At 36.8% G+C, this 17,124-nt stretch overlaps 1 protein-coding gene across 1 annotated transcript in view; it reads right to left on the minus strand.

Moving 5' to 3' along the window:
• NCEH1 (neutral cholesterol ester hydrolase 1) overlaps nucleotides 1-17,124 on the minus strand; it is a 58,692-nt gene that overhangs the window by 40,835 nt on the left and 733 nt on the right.

Below are 17,124 nucleotides of genomic sequence, written 5' to 3' on the forward strand. Positions count from 1 at the left end.
AGTGCCTGACATGTAATACTAACTTGTATTTAATATGTTTTTTCTAATGAAGGATAATGAGATTCTATAATGCAGCAAGTATAATTTATGAATCGGCATCAAATAAAGCTTTGCAAGCAAACTAAAGACAAATCTCACCAAGTTAGCTATTCATAGCCTGCCTCTGGAATCATACCAAAGCAGTGAATAGATGAGCATCTAAAGATTGTGGGCCAATTGTCTTTTACAGCTGAAGAGATGTTTGGCACTGTCGTACAAATCAAAAATTATTTCATCATCTATCACTTGCATTGGTCTTGCAAGATTGTGCAGAACATCTGAAAAGGAACACCCATAGGCTATTAGGAGACTATTTTTAGACAACAGATCCTTTTATTGTCAAGTGTTTGTCTTGCTTTTAAAATATATATATATACATACATACATACATACATACATATATATATATACACACACACACACACTATATATATATTATGAAAAAATATAAACTAGCATTAAAAATAATCCAATCAAAAAATGGGCAGAGGATATGAAAAGACATTTCTCCAAAGAAGACATACAGACAGCCAATAGACATAGGAAAAGATGGTCAACATCACTAATCAAGGAACTGCAAATCAAAACCATGATGAAAAACCATCTCACACCAGTCAGAATGCCCATTATCAAAAAATCGACAAGAAGCAAGTGTTGGCAAAGATGTGAAGAAAAGGAAATCCTTGAGTATTGTTGGGACTGCAAACTGGTGCAGCCACTATGGAAAATAGTATGGCGTTTCCTCAAAAAACTAAAAATAGATCTACCATATGACTCAACAGTTTTACCTCTGGGTATTTATCCAAAGAAAATGAAAACACTAATTTGAAAATATATATGCACCACTGTGTTCACTGCAGCATTATATACAATAGCTAATATATGGAAGCAACCTAAGTGTCCATAGATAGATGAATGGATAAAGCAGATGTGAGATACATATACATATACATATATATATGTATACATACATATATATATGTATATGTATATGTGTATGGAGAGATACAAACAATGGAATACTATTATGCAGCAATAAAAAGAATGAGATCTTGCCATTTGCAACAACATGGATGGACCTAGAGGGTATTATGCTAAGTGAAATAAGTCAGACAGAGAAAGACAAATATCATATGGTTTCACTTATATGTGGAATCTAAAAAGCAAAACAAAATGAACAAAAAAACCCCCAAAACAGACTCACAGACACAGAGACCAAAAGGATAGTTGCCAGAGGAGAGGGGTGACAGAGGGATGGGTGAAAAAGGTGAAGGGGAATACAGTCAATTATATTACGATAAGTTTACACACTAACAGATGATTTTACTAGAATTAGTGGGGTGATCACATAGTAAGATATAAAAATGTCGAATCATCACATTGTATACCTAAAACTAATATGTAGAAATATTGGCCCAATGTCACCAGATGATCTGATTTTTTAAGAGAAATAGGAAGCCCAGATTATTATGTAAAATATCCCAAATTTTAAATCCCAAAGTGTTGGAAATGAATTTTAAAATGTTTAATATATGGTGTGGGCAATAAATAAATAAATAGATAGACAGATAGATAGATAGATAGATAGATAAATAAATAAATGAATGAATGAATGAATGAATGAATAAAAAAATGACGTTGCAAACCACTGCAGGCCAGTCTCTGACTCTCAAGCTGGCTGTTTGAAAGTTAAATCACATTTTTTTTATACAAACAATAGGCATAATTGACAGTGTTCTATCCTCAAACCTGGGCAATAATAAACAAAACCAAGACATGAAATTAGAAGTATTTGATTATTTTTGGTTTTGTTTTACATTATAAATTATGATGATTTACAGAAGCAGCCTTATTGAGAGCAGTGACAAGGGACATGGTTATTATGGAGACTCTGGATGGGATTTATGGTCCTTGCAAGGACTGCAGAGGCTAATACACTTGTTTCTTTTTAAAATTTTTTCTCTCTTCAAAACACACAAATTTCCTTTTCATTGATTGGACTTTAGTCTTCTTGTCAGAGATATTTATGACCACTTTGTGGGGGAGATCACAAAAGAAATGGGGGATAAAGATTAATTTTTTTTAGATAATTGGGTTAGAAATAGATGAGAACTTTAAAGAAAAATTTGTTTAAGAAATTTTGATATATGATACACTATAATATAAGTATGAAAGTAAGTCCAACCTGCTTAAATGCTGTCTCCTTCACTCCCCGCCAAGGATGCCAGGAAGTGGGCTGTTTATAACTGGATGTTGTAATAATAAGTGCCCAATACTGTTGGGTCACTGGCCCTTCTTTTCGAGGTTGCCACATATATTAAACACTTGGTGGTAACTCACAGGGGCCCTGGACACGCAGGGCCCTACAACTCACGCAGTAGTGGAAACCGACAATTCTCACGCTAACTAAAAAACCAAAGCAACATTCAGAGAACATAGACCCTTGCAAAGAAGTAGGTAATTCATATATGTCATCCAACATGGCTACCACTGACTAAAGTATTTTTTTACAACTGTTTTCAGAGACTTTGGTTCGCTCCTTTGTATATTCTTAATGGGAACAAATCCTCATTTCCTGAGGCTGAATTTGATTTCTGAAAAAGGCAAAGTTCCTCTAGATTAGAGGTGTATGACAAAGAGAGATTGTGAAGCAATGAGGCTGATGTTCATGTGCACCTCATGAAATGGCTTGGAATGAAATCTCTAAAAAAGGCTTTAGACATGTTCTGAGTACTAGGAATGGCATCATCATTAGATTAAGTTTAGAGAAAGATACTTGGAGGAGCAGGCACTCTGCTAACAAACCCCTATATTTCCCTTCACAGGGTCGTATAGCAGATCGGAAAGACCATGAGATTGAAACAAAAGACCAGGATGGAATCCCTTCTTAACTGTTTACTAGTTGTATAAGTTTTGCAAAAATTTAATGAAAGTTTCTTTATGTGTAAGAATATAGAATGTGAGAGAAGAAATTACACTTGTTGACTACCTTTTCCTCTGAATAGAGCTGATATAAAGTAGATGTGCAATAATCATTAAAGAAATGAACAAAAATTCTAATGTCAACTGTTTCCAAAAAAATTATAAACAAAGTATCCATTTAAAATATTAAATTAACAAGTTTTTAAAAATCAGTTCATGCTGTAAAGAGTAGAGGATAACTGGCATTCTCTCACATTGCTACTAACCATATAAATTAGGAATATAACTTGGACATAAGAAATATGACCTGAAAAAATATATATACTCATTGATCTAGTAGTTCTAATTTTAGGGCATCTTGAGAAAAAGTCCTAAAAACAAGAAGACTATATGTACAAATATGTTCACTGTAACACTATTTATACTAGCAAGTAACTAGTCTATCTAGGTTTCTAGTAATAGGGGAATAGTTACCTTAAAAATGGCCCATGCTCCATTAAAAAGAGAAGAAAATACTATGCAGTAATAATGTGGTACATCCTTCTGGTATAAAGAGAAGTAAAATAAGCTGTGCATAAAACTGCATGTATGGCAGGACAGTAAGACAACATATACACAAAAAGAGAGTCTGAAAGGAAATATAACAAAAAACAAATGGTGGTTGTGTTAAGCTGAAATTGTAGTTAAGATTTCCTATTTTCTAAATTTTCTATAACATAATTATATACCTCTTCTGGTATACAAAAAATAATTCAGTCCTTTAGTTTACTAAGGAAATTATGCTTGTATGGGGAAAAAAATTTAAAGCGGCTGTAACAGCCAGGGATGATAGAATTTAAAAGAACATCCTGCACCCATTGATGTCCACCTACCATTCAAACACACCCCTTTACCAACTTGTAGTCCCACATCCTGGTACAGACCTTAGTCTGCACAACTTGTCTGTCTTGTCCATGCCTTATATACTTTCCTCAAAGATACACAAAGCTGAACTGTAGGGTGTCATCTGCTATTGGAATTTCTCCTGCTTCCTCTCATGGCCAAATTTCAGTTCCTCCATTTCAAACACACCCCCTCCCCCGTGGTTTTCTGTCCAGTTGTGCAGTCACTCCTGTCTCGCTGCTCTCTGGAACTTAGTTCAAACTTCTAATTTTGATTCTTTTTATGTTGTCATTATCAGTTTTTAGATCTATCTCCCTAACTTTTATTTTCCTAGGTCTAGCATACTCCTAGTACATAATTACCACTCAATATAATTGTTCAATGAATGAATATATTGCTGATGATATTTCCTTTTGTTGTTGCTTCCAAATTTTCTTTCTGAAAAAGCAGACAGCTTACCCCTTATCATTTTCTTACTTGCACTCTTCATAAAAAGAGAAAAGGAATCCAGGGCAAAAACAAGCATATTTTGCTGATTGATCCTACTGATAAGGCCTTATTTGAGAAGTGGGATGTCCAAGAAAAACTTCCTGTCAGGATCTTATCACCATCCCTCTTTACCGTAGAAGCTTTACAGAGATGTTGGGTTGTTCAACATTTATTCACTCAGCAAATATGTGAGTGTTTACTTTGTGCCAGTTACTTTTAGGAGCTCGATGCACAGTGGTAAAGCCCACAGACATGCTCTCTCCCCTCATAGAACTTCTAGCCTGGCAGGGGAGACAGAATTACTTAGGGAGACAAATTACTAAGGAGTAATTAAACAAACAATTATGAATGGCAGTGTGTTCTATGGAGGAAAAGAAAAGGGTGGCATGGGAGAGGAAAGTAAGGGTGAGAGGGAAACTAGGCTGGGTGGTTAAAACAGGAAGTCAGGTTCTTCAATCATAGACTCCACCCCTTTGACAAATATGCAAGAAGCATTTGTCTCAAGTAAGGCACCGTAGCTGCCAACAACTACTAGCTGCCAACAACTGTGGGATTTTTGTTTCAAAATCTAACAATTGTGGGGTTTGTTTCAAAATCCAAATTATTGGTTCTGGTCATTCCTTGAAACAAGGAATGACTTTATGAAGCAGAGCACTAGGGACGCAGCAAGAAGTCTGACTTAAAGCAGTTTTTATTTAAGACAAAAAGCTACTAAAACAAACAACAACAGAAAAAGTGTTTTCCATGAAATTATATATTTGGTCACCAAGATATAAATACTACTCTATGGCTTTGTAACAGAATATTTTTAGTAAGAAGTTTAAAGCTTAATTTGCCAAGTAGTACTTATTCTTGAAAAATTGTACATTGGTTGTGTGCTTTCATCATCCTAATAGCTTACTTAAAGTTACCATGATGAAGATGGTGAAATGTATTTTAACAGCAAAAGACGGACCAGTTCCGCCCATGGATCAGTTACGTAAAGATTTCCTTCAAAGATTTCCTTTTGTGTTCTACCTTTCAGAAATTTAGTAGAAGTAGTTCCCTGTATGTGCCATGTTCTCCCACCTCAGAATTTTGCACTTGCTGTTTTCTTTTCCTGGAATGCCTTTCCTTTCCCGTCTTTCTGATGGGCTCCTTCTTATACTTTCAAAGTCAGCTCTGTCAGCACTTCCTCTGGGATCCTTTGTCTGAGGCTTCCTCTGCTAGGCTCCCACAGTGCCCGCTACGGACCACAGACAGTAGCGCTCAGCAAGTTTTGTTGGAATTGTCTACTTCTTGGATTTTCCAAACTGGAATATGAGCACCTCATGGTCTCTGCAGTGTCCTGCACATTCCAGGTGACCGATAAACGTTTGCTGAGAATATATCCGCATTTTAGAGAAAAAAAGAAGCTTGGTTTTCCTCCATGGACAGGACAGAAAGAGGAAAAGCCGTAACAGACTATAATGCTATACATTTAAGTATAACTTCAATGTTTACATTGAACAATAAACCTGTCTCTCCCACATTCCCATAAAACCACAGGAATCGATCTTTATTGCAACAACTTAAAGTATCACGAATGTACAGAACTTAAAAATACTACCCATGATTGCTTGCCACTCTCTGAAACCTGAAAATGGAAAAAAATACTGGGTGGGGTGGGTAAGGGAGAAAATGGCATAAAGACATTTAACCACTGACAACACCCAAATGGAAGTCCAACTTGTTAAGCAATTAAAATTCTATGATTTGCCCCAAAATATGCTTTTATGGAGTCAGGAAATCATGTTAATGTTTTTAGAGTAACTGAAAATCACTTCTAAATGGGTTCCTTCTGTAGGCATAACCAATAATAAGGTTTCTTTTCTTTTCATCAAAGATGTTTCTTCATTTAAGTTGCAGAAATATGCAATTTTAATTGGCTATAGGAGGAAATAAGACCGACAAATTATTGGTTCTGGTCAGTAGGTGCATCTGTGGCTGCTAAGACCCAAGTCTGGCACATGGTGTGTCTTCTAAAATACTGGCCCACAGTCCTTGACAAAAATATAGCAGTGCAGTTAAATGGTATACCTCTAGCTATAGCATTCAAAGGCATTAATCTATAATGGAGCAAGTTTAATATTCATCTGATATGAACCTCATTTTGAAGCATACAGGAAAAGCTACTTAGCCTGTTAAGAGTCCAGATTTTAAAATGTTCCCATAAGGATGAAACAACTAACATAAATTTAAAGTTAGTTATTTGGGGGAAGGAGAGTTTCTTTATTTTTTTCATTCTCCTTGTTTTTTATTTTTTAAAAAATATTTTTGATGTACTAAATAATTGTATATGTATACATAACTATTATATAGAGTATATATCAAACTATTTAGTATATTGGTAATATCTACCCATAACCTCTATCTCAGGTTTTAATTACAAGCTATAAAGTATATTTTGGCTATTTCCTGTGATAAATGAGAGCTTAAGTCAAAACGTAAGTTTTGGCAGGCATCCTTAAAATTGTTCCAGCAAACGGGCTACAGTTTGATATGCTGACATGTAAAAGTCACAGGTGCCAGGGAATACATTTTGTGGCTGATATATTGAGGGGTCCACCATGATGCAGAGTTGATGGACACATTTGCATCCTCATGCCCCTCAATCTCACAGTCGACCACCCCATCTTGGCAGTGATCTTCATTGGTTTCTCAGACACAGTATTTTCCCAGTTTTCCTCTTCGTTCCCTAACTTCTCTGCCTCTTTCGTTGGCTCCACTTCTCCACAACTCTAAAACTACTTTTTTCTCACTCAACACCGTTTCCTTAGGGGATTTCATGTTTTTACGGGATTCCATAACTTTATGAGATTTCAATTACCACTGACCTGCCAACAAATTTCTCCTTATTTCCTATTTCCTTTAAGGTCAGAGGGGTGTGTGTGTGTGTGTGTGTGTGTGTGTGTGTGTGTGTGTGTGTGCATTAATTGCTATAATCTCAGTTTCTGAAACACAGTGATTGCTTGATTAATGAGCAATGGCGAGGTCATGGTGAATTTCTTCTATTATGGTGGCTGATAGAAGACACCTGCCTTTAATAACTTAACAGTCAAGGTCATCGTTTCTATTGTTATAGGCCAGAACTCTGGGCCCAACAGATGGCAATCATTTGAGCAAATCCAAAGCCCTCTATTTAGGGAAATAACCCTTCTTTGCAAGTACTTCTTCATTATCTTTACATTGTGGCAGGATGGCCTACCATTGAGTTTTTAGTTCTTCCTATATACCAAGCACAGTGCTACGTATTTTATATACACAATCACATTTAATCTATGTAGCAAGTCTTGAGGGACACATTGTTATTATCTCACTCTTATAAACAAGGAAACTAAAGTTTAGCAAGTTTAAGTAACTTGCCCGCCTAGTCTCACAACTAATAAGTGCCAAAACCAGGGTTTGAATCCTAGCCAGCAGCAGTCCAGGTTAAGAAGATCTATACCTGTATGGAAAGTCGCAAACCTGAGAGCAGTAGCAGATTGACAAGAATAATAGTGAACATAAAATAATAAAAAAACAGCATATTACTATTCGAGTATACTGTAGACGATTGCCAAAAAGCAGATCTGACCTAAACGTATTTCTTGTATGCCAGGTACTGTTCCAAGTGCTTTACTTATTAACTAATGTGTGATGAAGATGAAACAATAAAACTTTATACACATTACTCATACAATCTTCAAATAACTTTATGGGCTAAGTATCATGATCACTTATAAGGTCAGGAAACAAACTCGCAGGTGAAACACTCTTCAGAGGCCACACAGCTAGCATTAGCACGGAGCCGGGATTTGAAAACAATTCTCCTTGATACCAAAATCTCTGCTATTAAACACAATGAAAATGGTCTTGAAAATTTGGTACATATACCATCAGTATCATGAGTTTTTTTGTAAAATAAAGATCTATAGTCAATTAAATTTGGGACTCAATATATATTCTCTCTTTAAGGCTCAAAATACACATTAGCATGCTAGGAATTACATGAAAACAATAATAAAATAAAATAAGAAATCCTGATTAACCCTGTTTAACTGAGCATTTCCCAGTTGTATTTAACCATGGAGCCCTTCTATATATGTTATATCAAAACCCTCCAGAACTAAAATTTGTAAATACACAACACACTCCTTTCCTACCTGACACTTAATGTGAATCACACAACTAGTAGAAAAGATTTCAGAATGGAGAGTGTAGCATGGGTAGGGGAGTAGATTGATCATAATAGGCAGCCATGGAATAGAATTCAAAGGGCAAAGGAGTCCAGCAGACCTGGTTCACAGCCAGCCTCACTAGGCGGTCACCGGTCTGTGAATCAGTTACCTAATCTTGGTGAGCATCTATTTCCTTCTCCTTGAATGAGGGCATTAACTACTATTTTACAAGGTGGTTGTTTATTATTCAGTAAATGGGTCCATTATTATGCAGATATATGCCAGAAATTTTATTCAGCTAAAAGCAAAAAATCGAAAAGCAAAAGAATTGCCTTGATAAGAAAGTCAAAGAATCGAGATTATTGCTACTCTGGACTTGCTTCTCACTAATAGGGAAGAACTGTGCCACGAAATCAAAGTGATTGAAAGCTTGGGGACAGAGTGACTCTATGTTTATTTGATGCATAAACGAGGAATAGTGAGATAAGCATCTTGCACTTTAGAAAAGCAGACTTTAGAACAGTCAAAGAAAAGGTAATTTGAGTCCCAGAGCAGGGACAATATTAGAGAAAGACAGCACAGAAGAGTATCAGTCAAATAAATTTCTTATGGGGTATTTATCAATTATTTATTCAAGAGGAAAAGGGAAAGGTAGAATGATATCAAATGAATGTGGAAATTCTCCAGCAATCTTTTACGGAGTAATTATAATTAACGTTTAGCTAGAAGCGGGCACATAATTCATTACGAATTTGAAAAAATCTGCAAAAATATTATGAGGAAGTTGAAAATCCAGAAAAAGTGAGATTTGTGAAACAAAAGTTGTAAAAATACAACGAAAAGCCATTTTTAGGTAAGTTCTGAGTCAGAAGCACAGGAAACATGAGGTCTGCCCTTTGGGGCAAATGGAGTAGCAGAGATAACTGAAAGAAAGCAGAACCATGAACTCCTATTTGCTCTACTGTGACTGATTTAACAACAACAATGACAACAACAACAACAAGAACAACAAACACCTAAAACGGTAAGAAGGAAAGGACGCCTACATAATAGGTAAGAAAGCTTATGATTTGGTGGGGAGCTTGTACATATCAACATAAGAAAAGGAATACATGAAGGCCATCAAAGAAAAACAAAATGTAAAGGAAAGAAGGCTGACTGGGAGAAAAAGGGGGAGTTTCCAAAAGAGATTTCTGCGTACGTGTTGAAAGATGTGGGGGAGGCTGGCCAATGTAAGTGAGCGGGAAAGCATGTGAGGCGGCGGTGAAGACAAAAGGAACGGTGTCAGATACAAGTGCGTAGGCTGTCGCGGGAACACTGTGAGACTAAAGAACTTAGTACTTTTATTCTGTCACTATCCTAAGGGACAGGAAGTCAGGGGTTAAGGTGAGGAGTGATTCACTGGAGGGTTAACAATAAGATTTGAGCAGAACAAGGATCATCCTACAACATAAACTTGATTATGCTGAGTGTTTGCAGGTCAAATAAATGTAGGCCAAACACCCGTCCAGATTCGATTAGGTATAATTCTGTTTTAAAACAGTTGTATTGGCATGATTATTAATAGTAGCCCCTATGGCTCTCAAAAATATCCTTGTTTAGACAATGCATTATATGGCTACCTAGATATATGTACCTTGGAGACTATCTATCTGTGTTTAATAGCAATAATAATAAACTATAGAGAGGAGAGCTTCCTAATAGGTATGCCACAAATGGTTTATAGGTAGGCCACAAGATATTGGCTTAGGTGTTTAATAAAAGTAAAAATTTAAAACCATTTTTATAGCCATATAAAAGTTGGTATTCTATTTGAGAACCATTGTGTAATTCTCTTTATAAATCTTCTGAATTCTGTCATTCAAGCCCATACAAATTCCCACCAAATCTCTTCCAGTTTCCCATGGCATACTTTAAAAATATAATCAAGTGTATGGCATGCAAAAAAGATTGGGAAACACTAGTGCACATTAATTTCACTGTGGGAGTGCAAACAGAAGGTCAAGATGTAGTATATTAGTGCCAAAGTTATCATGAGCACTCTCATATGCATGGCCATGGCTGTGAGGGGCCTGTCACAAAGAGCACCAGGACAAAAAGGGGCAAATACATCATAGAGGACTACGTTTTCCGTTCAGCCTGGCCCAAGAGTGACAGCACGAAATTAAGCATCTAGGAACTTTGATTCCAGTCCCCATTTTGCCAGTATAACTAATCATGTAATCTTGGGGATGTCACTGACCCTTTCTGAACCTCAGTTTCCTCACTCGACAAATGGAAATAACAAATGCCAGCCAGTTATTTATTGAAAAATAAAACGAGAGGATATATGTGAAACCCTTTGTAAAACCTAGAGTTCTATATAATTAAAAATTAGGTTCTTTAGTGTCTCATTTCTCTTAGGGCTAGCCTCCTCTTCCTCTCACCACTGCCACACCCCTGTGATATCCTTGGTAGGATCTCCTAATCCTATTTTCACTCCATACACATTCATTCCTACTACTTCCACACCACCCATTCAATGACCATTCCCAAATCCATATCTCCAGCCCACTTCTCTCTCCTGAGCTCTGGTCTTGTATATGTGAGCTATTTGTGAACAGCAATCCTTGTATCAGTCCCATGGACAATTCAGAACAAGGTCCAAAACTCTATTATCTTCACCCTCAGATCTACTCCTTTTCCTAAATCAGGCTTATCATCACCATTCACCCAGTTACTCCAGAGACTTTCCCGAGTCACCTTTGACTCTTTTCTCTCCTTCACTCATACTACCACCTCCATCAGCAACTCTGGTCGGCTTCACTCCAAACAAGTCCCACTTTATTAGTTTACATTCTTACCTCTCACGTAGATTGGTGGATTGCTTCCTAGGTGGTCTCTCACCTTTACTTGCTTTCTTAAATTTTAGTCTCTACACTGTCACTGAGAAAGTCTATTTTAAGACACAGATTTGACCATGTGATTTCCCTGCTAAAAATCTTTCGGTGGCTCCTTTGTTGGCCCACAGAGCCCTGTATTATTTGACCGGTGCTTCTTTCCTGTCTCATATTTCTGACTCTTGGGCTTCATGCTCCAGCGTCTAAACCACTTTTAGTTTCTTAGCTGTAGCATCCTCTCCCATTGGAAAGTCCCTTGTGGTTAGGATGCCCTTTTCACCCTCCTTTCTTCTCTCTCTTCTCTTTCTCCACCTCCTTCACTTAGCTAGCTCCTATGGAAAAGCATTCTGGTTCAGTGGTTAAGCTCTTGAACTCAGAGTGAGGCTGGAGGCAAATTTTGATCACTTCTTATAAACTCTGTCATCTTGAGCCAGTTACTTTTCTTTGCATTTTAGTTTCCTCTTTTATAAGATAAGGAAAATAAAAACACCCACTTCATAGAATTATAGCATGAACTAAATGAGTTGCATGCAAAACACATAGCATAGTATCTGGCACAGAGTAAATGCTCACTATATGCTTAATAGATGTCAGTTACTTTTACTGTAAGCACTAACCTTCGTAGATTAGATGTCATGTGAAAGGAAAACAATTCCTGATGCCCAGGTCTAGATTAGATGTCCTTTTTTAAGGTTCTTGCAGAAACCCATGAATGCCTCTGTCATAACTCTTCTTCTGTCATTCAAGTACACACTCTGTAACTGTCAATAGGTTTATCTCCCCTTTACTCGACTGTAAACTTCTCAAAATTAGGATTTTTTTTTTTTTAATTTTTGTTTTGCCAGTTCCTAGCGTTGGTGTTCAGTTAATATTTATTGAATAAGTGATTATTTCTAAATGGTGGGATTTCAATTTTATTTTGAAAACATTGAAAGATAGAATGTTAAAAATCTTTTAATACGACACAGAGTAAGTAGGGAATATATTTAAGTTTGCCACTTGGAAATTCAAATTCATTTCTTAATTCTTTATAAACATAAAAAAAAGAAAAGAAGTGGTAGACAGTTCCCACAGAGTTCACTTGTCAGTAAAAGTAAATATATACTATTTTAAAAGAAGTAATTAACAGAACATTTAAGAATGATTATTGCACTTTCACAATTCACAAAAATGTCTTAGATCAAACTCAAGTCACATGTTAGAAGTAGAATGTCCCATTAACACAAAGTAATAATGATGGCATTTCTGTTCTCAAGGCTATATTTGTAGAATTCTAGGAAAAGTAAAAAGAAAAACTATAAATTGGCATTGTCTAACACATCTGGGAGCTGAATCCATCTGACCTTAATATTTGATTGGATCTACCAAGAGGTACTGCCAATAAAGAGCAAATCAGATTGCTTATCTGTCAGAACTAATACTGATTAAATACTGCCACTGAAGCTATACTAAAAGCCTTTCTGCTACCAGGTATTTAAAGAAAAATCCCATCAAATCAGCTACAAATTATTGTGGTTGGTGAAATCTCTAAGAAATATATATCATGGCAAGTCTGGAAGGTGGTAGACAAAACTTATTATTTACTAATGCTTTCAAGTTAAATTTACCTGATCTTAGTAAACATCCCAGTTCAAGAATGTTTATGAAAAAGGTTAACGAGATGAAGTTTCTCACGGCATCCAGCGAGCTGTTATTTAAACCATACCCACACAGCCCAAAGGCACATCACGCACAGAAAATTCAGGTAAGATCAATTTAGATTTCAACAAGTTTGGGGACATTTTACAGGATGAAAAAACTTTCTCAATTAGTCCAAAAGTACTGTCATCCATAAAAACTAGAGGGGACATTCAGCAGAAATACCAATTTCAACAACCTCTCTTTTACACTGTCATTGAAAAGACACATAGTATAAGAACTAGTAAGTTAGGAGATGACGAAGTCCAGTCAAGTTATGCCCTTGCTCTGAACTCTTTTCAGATACCATTAGTACCTTTAGTCACCATCTTTATAACTTTTCTAAGCTGTACGTAACCTCTCTCTCCTATGAGCTTCTGTAACTTTACCTCTGTAATACCTGTCAGCTCCTATCTTCCTAACATGGTTTCTCCATTCGACTGGGCCGTAGTTTCTTTTAGGTCATTTTAGCATCTCCCTAAAACTTCACACTAAGTAAGCTTTCAATCTGTGTTAAATCTAAGTGACTGAGCACGAGGCGTCCATATTGATAGCTGTATTGGGGATCCAAAAAGCCTTTAAAAAAAAGTCTGATTTTCTTCACAAAACAATTACTAAAGGATTAATCACACTGTTATGCATATACACATCATTTCCATTTTGGAAGTAGAAAACCTAGTACAAAAACTTACTACAAAAAAGTTTTTAAATAATTTCTTATTACTACATGTTCATTGTAGAAAAACAAGAATAGACAGATCTGAAAATTGAAGATATAACTTTATGCCACCTCCAAATCCTTATATTTTAAATTATCTCCTTCCGCTTTTTTTGTACCTGTATATGTAAATATACATAACTATATATTTGGAAGATATTTTAGATGGGATAATGGGAATATATGCTGTTTTGTAGCATTTTCCCACTTAATGTATAGTACAAATGTTTCAGAGGCCATTAAACATTAATTTAAAAGCTAATTTTTTTGACTGCTTAGTATTCTAAAAAATGGGTTCACCATAATTTACTAATATCATATTATTCTTAAGTTTTCATTTTTTTAAATAATGGTACCAAAAAAAAAAAAAAAAAGATTTAAAAGGTTGCTGAATGATCCCCCATATTCCTCATAAACAGCAGTGTTTTTGGACTAGTTGAACAAGGTTTTTGATTCTGTAAAATGTTTCCATCTTTATAGCTACATCCTTGCCTATAACCATCATTACTTAAAATAAATTCCTCCAGAGAGATTGCTGGGTCAAAGAATAAATATGCTTCTATGGCTTCCAATAGATATTGCCAAACTCAGCAGTGTATACTTCTCAGTATCTTCACTTGTACTGGGATTGCCATTTTTTAAAATCTTTGCTTGCACAGCAGTTTAAAATAAGTATCAGAATCTCCCCAAACTCCATCCTTTTCCTCTAGTTTCTGGCTGTCCAATCATCTAAATATCTTTCTCCACTGACTTTCCCAGATCTTCTTTTGTTTGTGCTTTACCACTGCTCAAGGCTTATGATAGCTCTTCTATAACACTGAAATTTGCCTAGCTAGTATTTTATCCCTTTAGACTCTTAGAGCCAAAGTATCAACCAACTAATCTGATAAACTAATCCATGCTAATATGAAAGGGCTCATTCCCAGCAGCCTGTGAACAATATAACTTGAACAGTTTAAGGAAAATATGTCTTCTACATCTGCAATGCTTTTTATTTATCTTAAAGAGCAGTGGTTCTCAAATTTTGCTGCACATCGAAATCACCTTTTAAAAACACTGATGCCTGGAACTCCCCTCCCAGAGATTCTAAATAAATTTGGTATAGGCTGTGACTTGGGCATGAGGATGTTTTATAGCTCCATAGATGATTTTAATGTAGCATCTGTGTTTGAGATGATTTAGAGAAAGAGCTCAAGTGGCTTCTTCTTAGGTAATATTGTAGGACCCCAGGGAAGTAAAGTACAATAAACATAACTTATCTGCACAAAATAAAGGAGAAAAGAAGGATGAGAGGGGTGAATGTTTGCCAATGACAACAGAATAAAAGTAGTGTTCATATTTCCTGATGCTGGGTAGGAGCCTGCTGTGTTAGGAAGTAGGCAAAACCTCACCTCTGTGGTATCTTAAGTTGCTTTTCTCATTTGGCCAATGAACTCTGATGAAAATTACTTGGGTAATAAACTTTATGCCATGCAATTTAGTGGTAGCTCTCCAGGTTTCAATAAGATAAATTGCTTCCCGTTTACATTTTTTTTTTTTAATTTTATTCTTTCAACAATGTTGGACACTCCCACAAATTTTGGAATCCCCACAATCCATAGAGGACCTTGGGGACAACTCTTAGTAGATTAACTACAAGTTCCAGGCATTTAAATACATTACTAAGCTTCACAGCAACCTTATGAAGTTAGCTCTGTTTTACAGGATAGGTTAGTAAATTGCCTGGCCTCACCACCAGTAAGTGGCTTGGCTGGGATGGGATTCAGGAAGGCATGACTCTAACAATCACGATCCAATCTACTTACAGTGTGTCAGGCCACATTGCCTTTCCCCCAGGACAATTTGAAGTGGCCCTGGTAGATTCCTTTACTGGGTAGAATATGCTTCCATGTGGTCTGAATGATCTTTCTGATATTTCACAGTTCCGAAGACAAGTGATGGGAGCCACTTCTTTGCAAACCCATTCCCCAGCTACCGTGGTAGGTGAAAATACTTGGTTACCTCATCTTTCTCTGTGACCTGGAGTTACACACATCATCATTCCCAAACGCCAGCTGGGGACACATTCTGTAAAGGACCACAGGGTCTAAAGGCCTTCCCTTTCATGGGTTGGCAGCCTGGTTGGGGAAGAAAGGCTTTTCTTCAAACCTGGCTTTACTCAGATTACTTATGAGACTTCCTTGGTGACCTGAAAACTAAAAATAACCTCTGAGGCTAACACAGCAGTTTTATTCTTTTTCCCTTGTATTTCTTATTCTTTTCAGTCACTATTTTTCTTATCAATTTATTTACTAAAGGCCATTTAACCCACCCTAGAATCCTTGAAAGATGTTACTCCCAAGTTACTTAATTTCTAGAGGAAAAGAGGGATTGCAGGGCTTCCTATATGAAGACTGCCCTTCTTGGAATCAATGCTAGAGAAAGGGATGGTAATTTTTCCACTATGTCGACATTATAGAAAGCAGGTGAGAAGAAAGAGGGTGTATAGCTTCCTAGGCGCTTCCTAGTAGACAACGGGGAACTTGGGAGTGGAGAGGGGGTTGGATTCAAGAGAAGCAAATCCGTGCTAGGAGTGGGCTACAATACCTTATTAAAGGGCTTTTTAATAGGACAAAGCTTCAGAGACTATGTAACTCAACACAATTAGAATGGTGAGGGAGGAGGAACATCGACGACCCAGGAAAATCATGATTTTTTCCCCTTTCTTTCTCTTGTCATTCCTGGAAAAAAAAGGAGTTTACAAAAATAAGCTGAGATTAACTAAGGTTGGGGGAAGAGAGGAGACTTGGTTTTCCACGAGGGTTAGGAGTTAAGACAGAGCAAGCTACTCAGAAATACTGATCAATTATAGGGCTCAGCCTTGGCTGCAGGTTGTAGTTTAGATTTTTGATTTCTTGGCACTAAAAATAATGCCCCTTGCCATAGAATAAATCTGTCTGTGGGGAAAAAAGAAATACGCACCCATGATACAGAAGAAAAAATGTTACCCTGGCCATGATAAGTCAGGGTATCCTGGCTCAGGCAAAGGTTATCTCCTGGTAAGCTAAGAACATAAAATAAATGCTGTAGGGCTGGCAGAAAGCAAATGCATCATACTAACATGGGCTGCCGCCTGCACCGTCTCTCCTCCAGCCAGCTAAGTCTCCTGGCCTTGTTTCTTGGGCTAAGCTGAAACTGCCACGCATGAACTGTGAAATCAAATACTTAGAGGAGCCCTGACTGCTGCTCTTCGGGAATGGAGAACTCCACAGTCAAGAGATGTTGAGACATGGCCTGTGCCCACTTCTGCCGTTAAGGGGGTTGCATTGCCCAAAATGAGAGCCCGTTTTTCCCAAAGCCA

The sequence above is a fragment of the Pteropus alecto genome, unplaced genomic scaffold (assembly GCF_000325575.1).
Source record: "Pteropus alecto unplaced genomic scaffold, ASM32557v1 scaffold33, whole genome shotgun sequence".
Classification (NCBI taxonomy): Eukaryota; Metazoa; Chordata; class Mammalia; order Chiroptera; family Pteropodidae; genus Pteropus; species Pteropus alecto.